The following is a 20,357-nucleotide window of genomic DNA, read 5'->3' as shown; positions in this document are numbered from 1 at the left end:
ATGATCTCCATGTATAAATACATCAGTGGTTCATATAGTGAACTCGGTGTAGAGTTATTCACCCTGAGGTCATCACAGAGGACAAGGGGACACTCTTTACGTCTGGAGGAAAAGAGATTTAATCTCCAAACACGGAAAGGTTTCTTCACAGTGAGAGCTGTGAAAATATGGAATAGACTCCCTCAAGAGTTGGTTCTGGCCAGCTCAGTGGATTGCTTTAAAAAAGTCCTGGATTCTTTCTTGGATACACAGAATATAACTAGATATTACATTTATAGGTAAAGTTGATCTAGGGAATATCCAAATTGCCTCTCGGGGGATCAGGAAATAATTTTTTTCTCTGCAGTAGTAAATTGGATCGTGCTTTGCTGGATTTTTTTTGCTTTCCTCTGGATCAACTGTAAGTATAGGATTACAATTTTTTTTTTTTAATGGTTGAATTGGATGCACTTTTGTCTTTTTTCAGCCAGACTAACTAACTAACTAACTATGCAACTATGTAACTATTATGAAGTTGGCATTTGTGATGGGCAAATTTGCTTATCATGAATGCCAACTTAGCAAATGAAATATGCGTCATATGCTGCTCAACTAGTCCATACATTTTCTTATATACAGCAAATTTGCCATTGGGTACAGCTAAATTTAACCACTTCCCGTTTGGCACATGTTTATATATAGCTAGATGGCAGCATTGCCGATGCAGGTGGATGTACCCATATGTCCCCCTGCATCAAAGGCTCATGCGTGGCTCCTAGAGCATGCAGCCACAATCCAGATGATCAACATTCTACCTGGACACAGTGGATCACATGACATAGTACGACGGTCCCAATCATTGCCATACCAGTGTGTCCTGATCACCACCATACCAGTGTGTCCTGATCACTGGCAAAACATTGCCAGCCAGCTCACAGTGGTCTCTGATCTTTGTCCAACAGTGTTTATTGTGAGCCAATTGCAGTCACTGCCATACCAGTGTGTCCTAATCACCACCATACCAGCGTGTCCTGGTCACTGCCATACTAGTGTGTCCTGGTTACTGCCATACCAGTGTGTCCTGATCACCACCATACCAGTGTGTCCTGGTCACTGCCATACTAGTGTGTCCTGAGCACCACCATACCAGTGTGTCCTGGTCACTGCCATATCAGTGTGTCCTGATCACCACCATACCAGTGTGTCCTGGTTACTGCCATACCAGTGTGTCCTGATCACCACCATACCAGTGTGTCCTGGTCACTGCCATACTAGTGTGTCCTGATCACCACCATACCAGTGTGTCCTGGTCACTGCCATATCAGTGTGTCCTGATCACCACCATACCAATGTGTCCTGGTCACTGCCATATCAGTGTGTCCTGATCACCACCATACCTATGTGTCCTGATCACCACCATACCAGTGTGTCCTGGTCACCACCATACCAATGTGTCCTGATCACTGCCATACCAATGTGTCCTGATCACTGCCATACCAATGTGTCCTGATCACTGCCATACCAATGTGTCCTGATCACCACCATACCAGTGTGTCCTGGTCACTGCCATACTAGTGCATCATGATCACCACCATACCAGCGTGTCCTGGTCACTGCCATACTAGTGTGTCCTGGTTACTGCCATACCAGTGTGTCCTGATCACCACCATACCAGTGTTTCCTCGTCACTGCCATATCAGTGTGTCCTGATCACCACCATACCAATGTGTCCTGGTCACTGCCATATCAGTGTGTCCTGATCACCACCATACCTATGTGTCCTGATCACTGCCATACCAGTGCATCATAATCATCACCATACCAGCGTGTCCTGGTCACTGCCATACTAGTGTGTCCTGGTTACTGCCATACCAGTGTGTCCTGATCACCACCATACCAGTGTGTCCTGGTCACTGCCATACTAGTGTGTCCTGATCACCACCATACCAGTGTGTCCTGGTCACTGCCATATCAGTGTGTCCTGATCACCACCATACCAATGTGTCCTGATCACTGCCATACCAATGTGTCCTGATCACTGCCATACCAATGTGTCCTGGTCACTGCCATACTAGTGTGTCCTGATCACCACCATACCTATGTGTCCTGATCACTGCCATACCAGTGCATCATAATCACCACCATACCAGCGTGTCCTGGTCACTGCCATACCAGTGTGTCCTGGTTACTGCCATACTAGTGTGTCCTGATCACCACCATACCAGTGTGTCCTGATCACCGCCATACCAGTGTGTCCTGGTTATTGCCATACTAGTGTGTTCTGATCACCACCATACCAGTGTGTCCTGGCCACTGCCATATCAGTGTGTCCTGATCACCACCATACCAATGTGTCCTGGTCACTGCCATATCAGTGTGTCCTGATCACCACCATACCTATGTGTCCTGATCACTGCCATACCAGTGTGTCCTGATCACCACCATACCAGTGTGTCCTGATCACCACCATAACAGTGTGTCCTGGTCACTGCCATACCAGTGTGTCCTGATCACCGCCATAACAGTGTGTCCTGGTCACTGCCATACCAATGTGTCCTGATCACTGCCATACTAGTGTGTCCTGGTTACTGCCATACCAGTGTGTCCTGATCACCACCATACCAGTGTGTCCTGGTCACTGCCATATCAGTGTGTCCTGATCACCACCATACCAATGTGTCCTGGTCACTGCCATATCAGTGTGTCCTGATCACCACCATACCTATGTGTCCTGATCACTGCCATACCAGTGCATCATAATCACCACCATACCAGCGTGTCCTGGTCACTGCCATACTAGTGTGTCCTGGTTACTGCCATACCAGTGTGTCCTGATGACCACCATACCAGTGTGTCCTGGTCACTGCCATACTAGTGTGTCCTGATCACCACCATACCAGTGTGTCCTGGTCACTGCCATATCAGTGTGTCCTGATCACCACCATACCAATGTGTCCTGATCACTGCCATACCAATGTGTCCTGATCACTGCCATACCAATGTGTCCTGGTCACTGCCATACTAGTGTGTCCTGATCACCACCATACCTATGTGTCCTGATCACTGCCATACCAGTGCATCATAATCACCACCATACCAGCGTGTCCTGGTCACTGCCATACCAGTGTGTCCTGGTTACTGCCATACTAGTGTGTCCTGATCACCACCATACCAGTGTGTCCTGATCACCGCCATACCAGTGTGTCCTGGTTACTGCCATACTAGTGTGTTCTGATCACCACCATACCAGTGTGTCCTGGTCACTGCCATATCAGTGTGTCCTGATCACCACCATACCAATGTGTCCTGGTCACTGCCATATCAGTGTGTCCTGATCACCACCATACCTATGTGTCCTGATCACTGCCATACCAGTGTGTCCTGATCACCACCATACCAGTGTGTCCTGATCACCACCATAACAGTGTGTCCTGGTCACTGCCATACCAGTGTGTCCTGATCACCGCCATAACAGTGTGTCCTGGTCACTGCCATACCAATGTGTCCTGATCACTGCCATACTAGTGTGTCCTGGTTACTGCCATACCAGTGTGTCCTGATCACCACCATACCAGTGTGTCCTGGTCACTGCCATACTAGTGTGTCCTGATCACCACCATACCAGTGTGTCCTGGTCACTGCCATATCAGTGTGTCCTGATCACCACCATACCAATGTGTCCTAGTCACTGCCATATCAGTGTGTGCTGATCACCACCATACCAATGTGTCCTGATCACTGCCATACCAATGTGTCCTGATCACTGCCATACCATTGTGTCCTGATCACCACCATACCAGTGTGTCCTGGTCACTGCCGTACCAGTGTGTCCTGATCACCACCATACCAGTTTGTCCTGGTCACTGCCATACTAGTGTGTCCTGATCACCACCATACCAGTTTGTCCTGGTCACTGCCATACTAGTGTGTCCTGATCACCACCATACCAGTGTGTCCTGATCACTGCCGTACCAGTGTGTCCTGGTCACTGTCATACCAGTGTGTCATAATCACCACCATACCAGTGTGTCATAATCACCACCATACCATTGTGTCATAATCACCACCATACCAGTGGGTTCAGATCACCACTAGAGATGAGCGAAGAAATGAAAAATTCGATTCGACTGATTCGGCGAATTCGTGGACAATATTCGATTCGAGTCAAATAAATTCGCTGTGAATTTAACTTAAAAAAGGGTGTTTCTAGGCTTCAGAGAGACTTAATATTAGTGCAGAACACTGTACCTTTAATTTAAATGCCCTTGGAGTCTGCTGGGGAAGAGAAATAATACTGTCAGTCAGTATGACATGCAGATGAGTGCCGTCGATCTTAGAATCACCGCAAACTTCACTCATTTGGGCAGTCACGGGGCCAAAACCAGAGTGTGGAGCCACAGTGTGGCGGTGGAGGCAGCAGCAATGGGAGGCCATACAGCACCCTATGACAAAAATGGAAACCACCAGCAGTGTGAGGAGACCTGAAAGTGGCACATGGCAGAGTGTGGCGATAGAGACAGCAGCAATGGGAGGCCGTACAGGGACCCATGACACACTCTGGACCTGGCAGCAGCATGAGGAGGCGGTACAGGGGCCCATGACAGATTACGGGCCTGGCAGCAGCATGAGGAGTCGGTACGGGGGCCCATGGCAGATTACGGGCCTGGCAGCAGCAATGGGAGGCCGTACAGGGACCCATGACACACTCTGGACCTGGCAGCAGCATGGGGAGGCGGTACAGGGGCCCATGACAGATTACGGGCCTGGCAGCAGCATGAGGAGTCGGTACGGGGGCCCATGACACACTCTGGACCTGGCAGCAGCATGAGGAGGCGGTACAGGGGCGCATGACAGATTACGAGCCTGGCAGCAGCAACTTGGACAGGAGGACGTTCAGCTTCTGCACCGTCGGGTGCGTGCTCGCAAACTGTTGTCTCTTGGAAACGGATTCCAAGAAAGACTGCTGACGGAATCCGTGAAGAGGAGTAGCAGGAGAAGGAGCATCTGAACGAGCGGAATATGCCAACAAGCGACAACAGGGGCCCATGGCAGATTAGGGGCCTGGCAGCAGCTATAGGAGGCCCGTAATCTGCCAGCACCCTATGTCAAAAAATTCAACACACCAGCAGTGTGAGGAGACCTGAAAGTGGCACATGGCAGAGTGTGGCGATGGAGACAGCAGCAATGGGAGGCCGTACAGGGACCCATGACAGACTCTGGACTTGGCAGCAGCATGAGGAGGCGGTATATAGGGGCCCATGGCAGATTAGGGGCCTGGCAGCAGCTATAGGAGGCCCGTAATCTGCCAGCACCCTATGTCAAAAAATTCTACACACCAGCAGTGTGTGAGGAGACCTGAAAGTGGCACATGGCAGAGTGTGGCGATGGAGACAGCAGCAATGGGAGGCCGTACAGGGACCCATGACAGACTCTGGACCTGGCAGCAGCATGAGGAGGCGGTATATAGGGGCCCATGGCAGATTAGGGGCCTGGCAGCAGCTATAGGAGGACCGTAATCTGCCAGCACCCTATGTCAAAAAATTCTACACACCAGCAGTGTGTGAGGAGACCTGAAAGTGGCACATGGCAGAGTGTGGCGATGGAGACAGCAGCAATGGGAGGCCGTACAGGGACCCATGAGAGACTCTGGACCTGGCAGCAGCATGAGGAGGCGGTATATAGGGGCCCATGGCAGATTAGGGGCCTGGCAGCAGCTATAGGAGGCCCGTAATCTGCCAGCACCCTATGTCAAAAAATTCAACACACCAGCAGTGTGAGGAGACCTGAAAGTGGCACATGGCAGAGTGTGGCGATGGAGACAGCAGCAATGGGAGGCCGTACAGGGACCCATGACAGACTCTGGACTTGGCAGCAGCATGAGGAGGCGGTATATAGAGGCCTATGGCAGATTAGGGGCCTGGCAGCAGCTATAGGAGGCCCGTAATCTGCCAGCACCCTATGTCAAAAAATTCTACACACCAGCAGTGTGTGAGGAGACCTGAAAGTGGCACATGGCAGAGTGTGGCGATGGAGACAGCAGCAATGGGAGGCCGTACAGGGACCCATGACAGACTCTGGACTTGGCAGCAGCATGAGGAGGCGGTATATAGGGGCCCATGGCAGATTAGGGGTCTGACAGCAGCTATGGGAGGCCCGTAATCTGCCAGCACCCTATGTCAAAAAATTCAACACACCAGCAGTGTGAGGAGACCTGAAAGTGGCACATGGCAGAGTGTGGCGATGGAGACAGCAGCAATGGGAGGCCGTACAGGGACCCATGACAGACTCTGGACTTGGCAGCAGCATGAGGAGGCGGTATATAGGGGCCTATGGCAGATTAGGGGCCTGGCAGCAGCTATAGGAGGCCCGTAATCTGCCAGCACCCTATGTCAAAAAATTCTACACACCAGCAGTGTGTGAGGAGACCTGAAAGTGGCACATGGCAGAGTGTGGCGATGGAGACAGCAGCAATGGGAGGCCGTACAGGGACCCATGAGAGACTCTGGACCTGGCAGCAGCATGAGGAGGCGGTATATAGGGGCCCATGGCAGATTAGGGGCCTGGCAGCAGCTATAGGAGGCCCGTAATCTGCCAGCACCCTATGTCAAAAAATTCTACACACCAGCAGTGTGTGAGGAGACCTGAAAGTGGCACATGGCAGAGTGTGGCGATGGAGACAGCAGCAATGGGAGGCCGTACAGGAACCCATGAGAGACTCTGGACCTGGCAGCAGCATGAGGAGGCGGTATATAGGGGCCCATGGCAGATTAGGGGCCTGGCAGCAGCTATAGGAGGCCCGTAATCTGCCAGCACCCTATGTCAAAAAATTCTACACACCAGCAGTGTGTGAGGAGACCTGAAAGTGGCACATGGCAGAGTGTGGCGATGGAGACAGCAGCAATGGGAGGCCGTACAGGGACCCATGAGAGACTCTGGACCTGGCAGCAGCATGAGGAGGCGGTATATAGGGGCCCATGGCAGATTAGGGGCCTGGCAGCAGCTATAGGAGGCCCGTAATCTGCCAGCACCCTATGTCAAAAAATTCTACACACCAGCAGTGTGTGAGGAGACCTGAAAGTGGCACATGGCAGAGTGTGGCGATGGAGACAGCAGCAATGGGAGGCCGTACAGGGACCCATGAGAGACTCTGGACCTGGCAGCAGCATGAGGAGGCGGTATATAGGGGCCCATGGCAGATTAGGGGCCTGGCAGCAGCTATAGGAGGCCCGTAATCTGCCAGCACCCTATGTCAAAAAATTCTACACACCAGCAGTGTGTGAGGAGACCTGAAAGTGGCACATGGCAGAGTGTGGCGATGGAGACAGCAGCAATGGGAGGCCGTACAGGGACCCATGAGAGACTCTGGACCTGGCAGCAGCATGAGGAGGCGGTATATAGGGGCCCATGGCAGATTAGGGGCCTGGCAGCAGCTATAGGAGGCCCGTAATCTGCCAGCACCCTATGTCAAAAAATTCAACACACCAGCAGTGTGTGAGGAGACCTAAAAGTGGCACATGGCAGAGTGTGGTGATGGAGACAGCAGCAATGGGAGGCCGTACAGGGACCCATGACAGACTCTGGACTTGGCAGCAGCATGAGGAGGCGGTATATAGGGGCCCATGGCAGATTAGGGGTCTGGCAGCAGCTATAGGAGGCCCGTAATCTGCCAGCACCCTATGTCAAAAAATTCTACACACCAGCAGTGTGTGAGGAGACCTGAAAGTGGCACATGGCAGAGTGTGGCGATGGAGACAGCAGCAATGGGAGGCCGTACAGGGACCCATGACAGACTCTGGACTTGGCAGCAGCATGAGGAGGCGGTATATAGGGGCCCATGGCAGATTAGGGGCCTGGCAGCAGCTATGGGAGGCCCGTAATCTGCCAGCACCCTATGTCAAAAAATTGAACACACCAGCAGTGTGAGGAGACCTGAAAGTGGCACATGGCATAAGAGACTGTGGACCTGGCAGCAGCATGAGGAGGCGGTATAGGGGCCCATGGCAGATTAGGGGCCTGGCAGCAGCTATGGGAGGCCCGTAATCTGCCAGCACCCTATGACAAAAAATGGAACACACCAGCAGTGTGTGAGGAGACCTGAAAGTGGCACATGTTTGAGGCATGATTCATGGCGGATTTAGTCAGTTGTGTCAGGAACTGGTGGTTTGAAATCCAGACTAATCCACGCCTGATTCATTTTCACAAACGTGAGTCTCTCCACACTTTGGGTGGACAGTCGTGTCCTCCGCGGAGTTACAATACCTCCTGCCGCACTAAACACGCGCTCCGATGCCACGCTACTGGCCGGGCATGACAGCCTTTCAAGGGCAAATTCAGCTAGTTGGGGCCAAAGGTCAAGTTTCGTTGCCCAGTAGTCAAGGGGATTGTCTACCTCGGTTGGCAGGGTGCTGTCCAAGTAGGCCCAAGCCTGTTGTTTGAGGTCCTGCTCCAGGTCCACCTGATGCTGCTGCTGCTGCTGCTGCGGCTGGTTAGTAGTTTCCTCACTGCGCTGGTGAAGAAAGCTACTCATCATCGACTGCAGACTGAGGCAGCCGCTGCTGGTGGAGCTGCCACTGCTCCTACCACCCCACCCCTCCCCTGCTGCCATGGCAGTGGAACGCAAGCGCACAGGGCCCACAGTGTCTGAGGATGGACGTTGGCGCACAAAGGCAGAGACCAACTGACTACATAGGTGGTTTTTATAGTACGTTATTTTGGCCTCCCTCTCAGCAGGTGTGAAAAAGGCCACCATTTTTGAACAGTAGCGAGGGTCCAACAAGGTGGACAGCCAAAAGTCATCCCTCTGTCTGATGGTTATTATTCGGCTGTCGCTACGCAAGCAACCGAGCATGCTATGGGCCATTTGTGCCAAGGAATGCGAGGGACTCCCTGCCTCCATCTCCACAGCATACTGCCACGGTGCGTCTGGGTCCTCTGTCTCCTCCTCCTCTACCAGATGCTCCTGCTCCTCCACTCCTGTCCGCTGAGTGGAAAAACCACCCATTTCACTCAATAATTCCTGAGCACAAATGTCCTCCTCTACCTCCTCCTCTTCTTCCTGTCCTGCCCCCACAGGGGTCATGTGGCGTTGAGATCTGTGCGCCACGTCTACCGCACCCTGACCAGCCATTGTTAACAGCATTTGTTCCAGGACGTGCAACAGAGGAATGACGTCGTTCATCCCATAGTCCTGCCGACTCACGAATAGCGTGGCCTCCTCAAAGGGCCTGAGCAAGCGGCAGGTGTCACGCATGAGCTGCCAATGGCTGACATCGAAGTTACACAGGGGAGTACCTTTATCCGCTTGTAACATCAGGAAATCGGTGATGGCCTTTCGCTGCTCGTAAAGGCGGTCTAACATGTGTAGGGTTTAATTCCACCTTGTTGCAACGTCGCAGATCAGGCGATGATGTGGAATTCCGTTCTGCCGCTGCAGCTCAAGGAGGGTGTGCTTTGCGGTGTAGGAATGGCTGAAATGCATGCAAAGTTTACGTGACATTTTAAGGATGTCTTGCAGTGGGATGGTGGATTTTAGGAACCGCTTGACAACCAGATTGAACACGTGAGCCATGCATGGCGCATGGCACAACCTTCCTTGACGCAGAGCAGACACCATGTTCTTTCCGTTGTCGGTCAACATGGTTCCGATTTTCAGTTTGCGCGGAGACAGCCATCTGTCGATTTCTCTGTTCATTACACTCAGAAGTTCCTCCCCTGTGTGACTACGTTCGCCAAGGCATACCAGGTGCAGAACAGCGTGACACCGTTGCGCCCTGCACATGTGATATGCCGGTCGGGTAATGGGACTTGGCACGGGGGTGGCGGCTGAGGACACGGCGGAAGAAGAGGTGGTAGAGGCGGACATCTTTGCCGGACCAAGGACGTGCAAACGTGGAGGCAAAAGCGGCGTGACCTGTCCAAGTTGCTGGTGCGGCTGTGACGGCACCACGTTCACCCAGTGGGCCGTAAATGACATGTACTGTCCCTGACCATAGTTACAGCTCCACACGTCGGCGCTGCCGTGCACTTTGGCAGAGACCGACATGCTCAAAGACTGGCCCACCATGTCTTCTACATGTGAATGCAGGGCTGGCACTGCCTTTTTGGCGAAGAAATGACGGCTTGGCACTCTCCACCGCGGCGCGGCACAAGCCATCATTTCTCTGAAAGGTGCTGAGTCCACCACTTGGAAAGGGAGGGACTGCAGCACCAGCAACTTGGACAGGAGGACGTTCAGCTTTTGCACCGTCGGGTGCGTGCTCGCAAACTGTTGTCTCTTGGAAACGGATTCCAAGAAAGACTGCTGACGGAATCCGTGAAGAGGAGTAGCAGGAGAAGGAGCATCTGAACGAGCGGAAGATGCCAACGAGCGACAACTCCCCTCAGCAGAGGTGTTGGAGCCTTGACTGGCTGATGGAGGGCGATTGACGTCGGGTGACGGAGCAAGTAACGGAGCGGGTGATGGAGCGGGGGCTGGGGCGGGCAGAACCGCCGTATCTTTATCACGGTTTTCCCAGGCCACCAAATGGCGACGCTGCATATGCTGCCGCAACGCTGTAGTCCCAACATGGGCCCCCTAGCCACGCTTGACTTTCTGGCCACATAGTCGACATACGGCTACGTTTACTTCCTCGGGCGGCTTGACGAAAAATTGCCACACCGCCGAGTAGGAAACTTTGCCCCCGATACTCCTCACTGGCTGACTGCTGCTTCCTCCGTGCACACCGGCACCACTACTGGCCGTGGTGGTAGGCTGCAGTGGAGCTGGTGCTCTACTCCGTGGCCGTTTGGCTCCACTGACACTGCTTCCACTGACACTGCTGCGACCCTGCTGCTGTCTCCTGGGCAACCCACCGACTGTTTCGCTCACTGCCAAGCTGCCACCCTCTTCTCCTGATGATGCGGAAGAAATTGCCTGATGACGACGAGGCTGCCAAGTGCGATCAACCTCCTCATCATCAAGTAGGGTCTCCGCCTCACTACTAGCCCCCTCGGCTGCGTCTGGGTCAGGAGACAGACCTGTCTCTAGACCGGCTACCGGGCCACTCTCCTCGCCACTACTTCTTTGCCTGGCTGCTGAAAAGGCGGATGTCTCCCCCCGTTCCTGACCGCCCTCTGTTAGCTCTTCCTCACTGTACAGTGGGGCTGAGCCCACAGCATGCGATACTTCGCTTGGTGAGGGAACACCAAAGGACAGGGGCAGGTAGAGGACACGTGATTTCAGTGGGCTTGGTCCCGGGCCATGCCAACTAACGGTTGTGTCTGACGTACCCACCGACCGTTGGCTGTAGGTGTCAGAGGTGACCTGGGAAGAGGAAGACGACCGAGCCAACCAATCGATGACGGCAGGGTTGTCGGTGGAGACACGACCGCTGGATGACACCGGGAGCACTGGCCTCTGGCTGCGAATAGTGCTGCCTCGACCCCTTCCTCTGCTGCCACGTCTGCTCGCTCCTAAAACATTGCCTCCTCTGCCACTCCTCTGCATGTTGTCTGACATACTCTTTAATTCAACGATTCTGTGTCCCTGAGTAACAATTCTGTGTCCCTGAGTAACAATTCTGTGTCTGTCCCTGAGTAACAATTCTGTGGCCCTAAGTAACGGTTCTGTGTCCCTCAGTAACAATTCTGTGTCCCTCAGTAACAATTCTGTGTCTGTCCCTGAGTAACAATTATGTGGCCCTAAGTAACGTTTCTGTGGCCCTCAGTAACAATTCTGTGTCTCCCTGATTAACGTTTATGTGGCCCTAAGTAACGGTTCTGTGGCCCTCAGTAACAATTCTGTGTCCCTGATTAACGTTTATGTGGCCCTAAGTAACGGTTCTGTGGCCCTCAGTAACAATTCTGTGTCCCTCAGTAACAATTCTGTGTCTGTCCCTGATTAACGTTTACGTGGCCCTAAGTAACGGTTCTGTGGCCCTCAGTAACAATTCTGTGTCCCTGATTAACGTTTCTGTGGCCCTAAGTAACGGTTCTGTGGCCCTCAGTAAAAATTCTGTGTCCCTCAAGAAACAATTCTGTGTCTGTCCGTGAGTAACAACTCTGTGGCCCTAAGTAACGGTTCTGTGGCCCTAAGTAACAATTCTGTGTCCCTGATTAACGTTTATGTGGCCCTAAGTAACGGTTCTGTGGCCCTCAGTAACAATTCTGTGTCCCTGATTAACGTTTATGTGGCCCTAAGTAACGGTTCTGTGGCCCTCAGTAACAATTCTGTGTACCTCAGTAACAATTCTGTGTCTGTCCCTGATTAACGTTTACGTGGCCCTAAGTAACGGTTCTGTGGCCCTCAGTAACAATTCTGTGTCCCTGATTAACGTTTATGTGGCCCTAAGTAACGGTTCTGTGGCCCTCAGTAAAAATTCTGTGTCCCTCAAGAAACAATTCAGTGTCTGTCCGTGAGTAACAATTCTGTGGCCCTAAGTAACGGTTCTGTGGCCCTAAGTAACAATTCTGTGTCCCTGATTAACGTTTATGTGGCCCTAAGTAACGGTTCTGTGGCCCTCAGTAACAATTCTGTGTCCCTGATTAACGTTTATGTGGCCCTAAGTAACGGTTCTGTGGCCCTCAGTAACAATTCTGTGTACCTCAGTAACAATTCTGTGTCTGTCCCTGATTAACGTTTACGTGGCCCTAAGTAACGGTTCTGTGGCCCTCAGTAACAATTCTGTGTACCTCAGTAACAATTCTGTGTCTGTCCCTGATTAACGTTTACGTGGCCCTAAGTAACGGTTCTGTGGCCCTCAGTAACAATTCTGTGTCCCCCTGATTAACGTTTATGTGGCCCTAAGTAACGGTTCTGTGGCCCTCAGTAACGGTTCTGTGGCCCTCAGTAACAATTCTGTGTCCCTGATTAACGTTTCTGTGGCCCTAAGTAACGGTTCTGTGGCCCTCAGTAACAATTCTGTGTCCCTGATTAACGTTTATGTGGCCCTAAGTAACGGTTCTGTGGCCCTCAGTAACAATTCTGTGTCCCTCAGTAACAATTCTGTGTCTGTCCCTGATTAACGTTTACGTGGCCCTAAGTAACGGTTCTGTGGCCCTCAGTAACAAATCTGTGTCCCTGATTAACGTTTCTGTGGCCCTAAGTAACGGTTCTGTGGCCCTCAGTAAAAATTCTGTGTCCCTCAAGAAACAATTCTGTGTCTGTCCGTGAGTAACAACTCTGTGGCCCTAAGTAACGGTTCTGTGGCCCTAAGTAACAATTCTGTGTCCCTGATTAACGTTTATGTGGCCCTAAGTAACGGTTCTGTGGCCCTCAGTAACAATTCTGTGTCCCTGATTAACGTTTATGTGGCCCTAAGTAACGGTTCTGTGGCCCTCAGTAACAATTCTGTGTACCTCAGTAACAATTCTGTGTCTGTCCCTGATTAACGTTTACGTGGCCCTAAGTAACGGTTCTGTGGCCCTCAGTAACAATTCTGTGTCCCTGATTAACGTTTATGTGGCCCTAAGTAACGGTTCTGTGGCCCTCAGTAAAAATTCTGTGTCCCTCAAGAAACAATTCAGTGTCTGTCCGTGAGTAACAATTTTGTGGCCCTAAGTAACGGTTCTGTGGCCCTAAGTAACAATTCTGTGTCCCTGATTAACGTTTATGTGGCCCTAAGTAACGGTTCTGTGGCCCTCAGTAACAATTCTGTGTCCCTGATTAACATTTATGTGGCCCTAAGTAACGGTTCTGTGGCCCTCAGTAACAATTCTGTGTACCTCAGTAACAATTCTGTGTCTGTCCCTGATTAACGTTTACGTGGCCCTAAGTAACGGTTCTGTGGCCCTCAGTAACAATTCTGTGTACCTCAGTAACAATTCTGTGTCTGTCCCTGATTAACGTTTACGTGGCCCTAAGTAACGGTTCTGTGGCCCTCAGTAACAATTCTGTGTCCCTGAGTAACAATTCTGTGGCCCTAAGTAACGGTTCTGTGGCCCTCAGTAACAATTCTGTGTCCCTGTGTAACAATTCTGTGTCTGTGCGAGTAACAATTCTGTGGCCCTAAGTAACAGTTCTGTGGCCCTCAGTAACAGTTCTGTGTCCCTGAGTAACAATTCTGTGTCTGTGCGAGTAACAATTCTGTGGCCCTAAGTAACAGTTCTGTGGCCCTCAGTAACAATTCTGTGTCCCTGAGTAACAATTCTGTGGCCCTAAGTAACGGTTCTGTGGCTCTCAGTAACAATTCTGTGTCCCTGTGTAACAATTCTGTGTCTGTGCGAGTAACAATTCTGTGGCCCTAAGTAACAGTTCTGTGGCCCTCAGTAACAGTTCTGTGTCCCTGAGTAACAATTCTGTGTCTGTGCGAGTAACAATTCTGTGGCCCTAAGTAACGGTTCTGTGGCCCTCAGTAACAATTCTGTGTCCCTGAGTAACAATTCTGTGTCTGTGCGAGTAACAATTCTGTGGCCCTAAGTAACAGTTCTGTGGCCCTCAGTAACAGTTCTGTGTCCCTGAGTAACAATTCTGTGTCTGTGCGAGTAACAATTCTGTGGCCCTAAGTAACGGTTCTGTGGCCCTCAGTAACAATTCTGTGTCCCTGAGTAACAATTCTGTGTCTGTGCGAGTAACAATTCTGTGGCCCTAAGTAACGGTTCTGTGGCCCTCAGTAACATTTCTGTGTCCCTGAGTAACAATTCTGTGGCCCTAAGTAACGGTTCTGTGGCTCTCAGTAACAATTCTGTGTCCCTGTGTAACAATTCTGTGTCTGTGCGAGTAACAATTCTGTGGCCCTAAGTAACGGTTCTGTGGCCCTCAGTAACAATTCTGTGTCCCTGAGTAACAATTCTGTGTCTGTGCGAGTAACAATTCTGTGGCCCTAAGTAACAGTTCTGTGGCCCTCAGTAACAATTCTGTGTCCCTGAGTAACAATTCTGTGGCCCTAAGTAACGGTTCTGTGGCTCTCAGTAACAATTCTGTGTCCCTGTGTAACAATTCTGTGTCTGTGCGAGTAACAATTCTGTGGCCCTAAGTAACAGTTCTGTGGCCCTCAGTAACAGTTCTGTGTCCCTGAGTAACAATTCTGTGTCTGTGCGAGTAACAATTCTGTGGCCCTAAGTAACAGTTCTGTGGCCCTCAGTAACAATTCTGTGTCCCTGAGTAACAATTCTGTGGCCCTAAGTAACGGTTCTGTGGCCCTCAGTAACAATTCTGTGTCCCTGTGTAACAATTCTGTGTCTGTGCGAGTAACAATTCTGTGGCCTAAGTAACGGTTCTGTGGCCCTCAGTAACAATTCTGTGTCCCTGAGTAACAATTCTGTGTCTGTGCGAGTAACAATTCTGTGGCCCTAAGTAACAGTTCTGTGGCCCTCAGTAACAATTCTGTGTCTGTCCCTGAGTAACAATTCTGTGGCCCTAACTAAAGTTTCTGTGGCCCTAAGTAACAGTTCTGTGGCCCTCAGTAACAATTCTGTGTCTGTCCCTGAGTAACAATTCTGTGGCCCTAACTAAAGTTTCTGTGGCCCTAAGTAACAATTCTCTGGCACTCAGTAACAATTCTGTCTGTCCCTGAGTAACAATTCTGTGGCCCTAATAACGTTTCTGTGGCCCTAAGTAACAATTCTCTGGCACTCAGTAACAATTCTGTCTGTCCCTGAGTAACAATTCTGTGGCCCTAACTAGCGTTTCTTTGTCCCTAAGTAACGATTCTGTGGCCCTCACTAACAATTCTGTGTCCCTGAGTAATGGTTCTCTGTCCCTAAGTAACGTTTCTCTGTCCCCAAGTATCGTTTCTGTGGCCCTAACTCTGTCCCTAATACAGAGCGGTCTGCCTCTGCTCAATGACTGCAGGCAAATGAAGAATTCCAAAATGGCCGCTATTTATAGCTCGACCATTACACAGTGCTGGCTGGCTGGCTGGCTGCTGATTGGCTGATGCGATCACATGTCATTGAGGAATGCATTATGGGTCAGCGCGCCTTGTCTGCGCGCCTTCCCAGACATCCCCGCTCCGTCGCCGCACATGTCCGCCGCCATTTTCGGAAAAATTTCGATTCGCACGTCCGAAGTAGGCTATTTTTCGGATTCGGCGCGAATCGAAATTTTTCCGATATTCGACTCGAATTCCACTTCGGCTACTTCGATTCGCTCATCTCTAATCACCACCACAATAGTGTCAACGACATGTTAAAAAAACCTACACCAGTGAGGAGACATTTCAGAATCTGAGCATGACAGATAAGAGTAGCGAGGAAGTGCGCACGCTGGAAATTTTAATTACGTTTTGAATGCATTCGTTCTTTGAAGATTTTTTTCATCATATTCGTTACATTGAGCAGATTCATTTTCAAAATTTCTTTTGTATCTTCGGCATTCGATTTTCATATATTCTTTGGTCTGGGTGGATTCTAAAAATGTTGCAGTTTTTTCAGAAGACTGCTATATATACCATATTTTCCGGCGTATAAGACGACTTTTTACCCCTTGAAAATCCTCTCAAAAGTCGGGGGTTGTCTTATACGCCGGTATACGGCATGCTGACACTTTTTAGGGGGGCGATGCGGTGCCGCCGCCCCCCCCCCCTTCCAACGGAAGGGACACTAATTACAGGGGTGGGCAGGGGCTGCTGTTTCTTACCTGGCTCCGGTCCCACAACGATCCGGTCCAGGAAGTGTGGCTGCTCCTTCAGTTCGGCCACTGGATGTTCACGCGGCTGCTCGACTCCGCCTCCTCACCGGTGATTGGCCGCCAGAACTGTAGCTCCGGAAAGGCACACAGGCGGCCAATCACCGGCGAGGAGGCGGAGCCGAGCGGCCCCGCGAAAATCGAGTGAAGGAGCGGCCGGTAAGTGTGCCGTGCAGAGGTGCTGCTGCAACCACATATGCTGACTGCAGCAGCACCATACTGCATTAGGGGTCAGCAAGTGTCATTGGTGTTAGTGGGAGGAATAGTGCCCCATCATTTGTGTCACTGATACCAATGATGGAGCACTATTCCTCCCACTGACACCAATGATGGGGCACTATTCCTCCCACTGATACCAATGATGGGGCACTATTCCTCCCACTGACACCAATGATGGGGCACTATTCCTCCCACTGACACCAACAATGGGGCACTATTCCTTCCACTGATACCAATGATGGGGCACTATTCCTCCCACTGATACCAATGATGGGGCACTATTCCTCCCACTGACACCAATGACGGGGCACTATTCCTCCCACTGACACCAATGATGGGACACTATTCCTCCCACTGATACCAATGATGGGACACTATTCCTCCCACTGATACCAATGATGGGGCACTATTCCTCCCACTGATACCAATGATGGGGCACTATTCCTCCCACTGACACCAATGATGGGGCACTATTCCTCCCACTGACACCAATGATGGGGCACTATTCCTCCCACTGACACCAACAATGGGGCACTATTCCTCCCACTGACACCAACGATGGGGCACTATTCCTCCCACTGACACCAACGATGGGGCACTATTCCCCCCCCCACTGACACCAACGATGGGGCACTATTCCACCCCCCCCACTGACACCAACGATGGGGCACTATTCCACCCCCACTGACACCAACGATGGGGCACTATTCCACCCCCCAGTGACACCAACAATGGGGCACTATTCCACCCCCCACTGACACCAATGATGGGGCACTATTCCACCCCCCCCCACTGTCATCAATGATGGGGCACTATTCCACCCCCCACTGACACCAATGATGGGGCACTATTCCACCCCCCACTGACACCAATGATGGGGCACTATTCCACCCCCCCCCCCACTGTCACCAATGATGGGGCACTATTCCACCCCCCACTAATACCAATGATGGGGCACTATTCCTCCCACTGGTGTGCATTGGAAGAGGGGTAGTCTTATACGGCGAGTATAGCCCAAACACTACATTTTAGCAGGAAAAGTAGGGGGTCGTCTTATACGCCGGAAAATACGGTGTATATATATATATATATAAATATATATATATATATATAAATATATATATATATATATATATATATATATATATATATATATATTAGTTTTCGGTTTCGATATTTTGGGTTGATTCGATATTCATATATCAAAACTATTCGGAAGGGTATGAAATTTTTGGACGCAATAGAATAAATAAAGCAAAATTTGTCAGCCCTGAATTTTTCGACCCGAAGACTTGCATTAGAGAGTGGAACTAAGCTGACTGACTGTGACAATTACCAATTCAATTTAAATAAAAAATTTAATAAAATTTGAAAATTGGATTTATTTCCCCATGGACCTAAACTACTATTGCATCATGTGACATCATCTGAATGAAACTAATTAAACTAATGCATTAGTTAATTTTTTTATAACTTTTTTTGGATTCGTTGGCATTGGTTACTATGTCCATTTGGATATTTATGTACATCTGAAAATCAAATTTTTTGTTCTAAAATCAATTATAAAAAGAAAGGCACATGTCTGACTCCCAGTGTCAGATTCTTAATATGAACCCATGGACAGCAGCTGTTCAGAACTGATTCAGAGGAGGAAAGGATTCCAACAAAAAGAATGAGGCGTTCTAAGAATCAACAGGCAACCACCAGTAGCTCAATGCAGGGGCGTATTTACCACTAGGCAAACAAAGCATTTGCCTAGGGTGACAATTTTCAGGGGGGCAGCACTGCCCCCCAGAAGGTGCACATGCCGCATGGGGACCAAGTGGGATCCAAGAGAGGCTGCGAGCTGCTTGACGGTGTATGCAGAACCCAACTCTCATTGTCTTGTCGGCCAGCAGGGTGGGAGGTGGTGTTGGTTGGTGTAAGGTTCTCACCTTTGGGGGGGGTGGGTTGCTGGTTGGTGTTATGCTCTTGCCACACTTGGGGGGTGGTGTTGGTCAGTGTCAGGCTCTCTCATTTGGGGGGTTGTTGGTCAGTGCTATGCTCTCTCCACTGTAGGGGAGGTGCTGGTTGGTATTGGGCTCTGTCCACAGGGGAGGTTGGGGTGGCTGATGTTTGTGTTGCCTAGGGCAGCACAAAACCTAAATACACCACTGGCTCAATGCCTACCTACGACTTGGCTAGCACCAGCCATGCATTTGTGCTGTTTACCTGGATGAAAGGCCAAGTCATAGTAATGCGGTGTCACATCAGCCACCAAGGATTAGAGCCCATACTAGTGTCCCAGAGGCGCTTATAAACCCTGTATGGCTACCTTCAAATTCAGGAGCAGTTATATTCCCCCCCATTTAAAGCACAGTCAGGCATTTAGGCAGAGACCTAAAATGCTATGCCCATTGATTTTTTTCATATTTATTTTTCAAAGGAGCTTTTTTAAATACATTTGTGGACAAATGCAATCTTTATGCCCAGCAATATATCACCTAAAATCACAGCTCCATTTTTACCCATCCATTTAAGACAACTTTGAGTTTATCTTTATTTTTTCTAATAAAAAGGTATGCGCTAATAACAAACTTATACAAAGGTGTATATCATCATCCAAAAAACATTAGTGTTTTAAATAAATAATTATAGTGTCCAAACATAAATTAGTGTCCAAAAAATATATATATATCTTCAGTGACTTGAACCAATTGTGAAAAATCCACCATCAAAGGAGATTAAATGAACTCACCAGAGCTAATGGCTGGTCAGATTATAAACCAGCAACAGCGCTTGTGCTCTGGGAGCAATGAACCCGATGTCCAAATAGATATGGTGATGTTTCAGATACTTCCAGATAATAATCACAGCCAAACAACTTTGCAGCCCAAGCTCTTATGATGAACTTCTCCACTCTTTCTCATACCTCCATGAGAGCATGCAGTACACTCAGGGAGAAAAAAGAGAACATAATGGTGCAATACGTTTTTTATCATTTATCTCTTTGTTAAAAAAGGTATAAGGAAACTCACAAACAAGGTGTCCAACAGACACCAGCTTCAATCGCAAAAAAGGGTGAGATACAATTAACGCTCACCGCAGATCTCTCCCATACAGCACAGAACAGCAAGGCTCTCTAACGTCCACATTGTGTAGGCCACGCCCAACCCGTTTCGTCACACCAACGTCATCAAATTTGGTTTGCCCTTTATTTATTTATTTTATTTATTTATTATAGGTGCTTATGTAGCGCTGTCAATTAATGCAGAGCTTTACATATATATATATATATACTGTATACAGTGTATAGTACATTCTCATCAGTCCCTAACCCTCAAGGGACGTACAATCTAAGGTCCCTAACCAGGGGCGGACTGACCATTTGGAAACTCGGGCACTGCCCGAGGGCCAGGGTCAGTAGGGGGCCCCATGAGATGCCCCTGGTGCCTTTTTCATAGGCTTTTTTGAATTTGGGCAAGGACACAGGGGCCCCATGATCCCCTATGAGTTGTCAGTCCGCCCCTGTCCCTAACTTACATTCATATATTTACACACTAGGGCTAATATAGAC

The sequence above is a fragment of the Staurois parvus genome, unplaced genomic scaffold (genome assembly GCF_062004578.1).
Source record: "Staurois parvus isolate SC_StPar_1 unplaced genomic scaffold, SC_StPar_1.0 ptg001192l, whole genome shotgun sequence".
NCBI lineage: Eukaryota > Metazoa > Chordata > Amphibia > Anura > Ranidae > Staurois > Staurois parvus.
Note: the sequence above shows the minus strand (reverse complement) of the source record.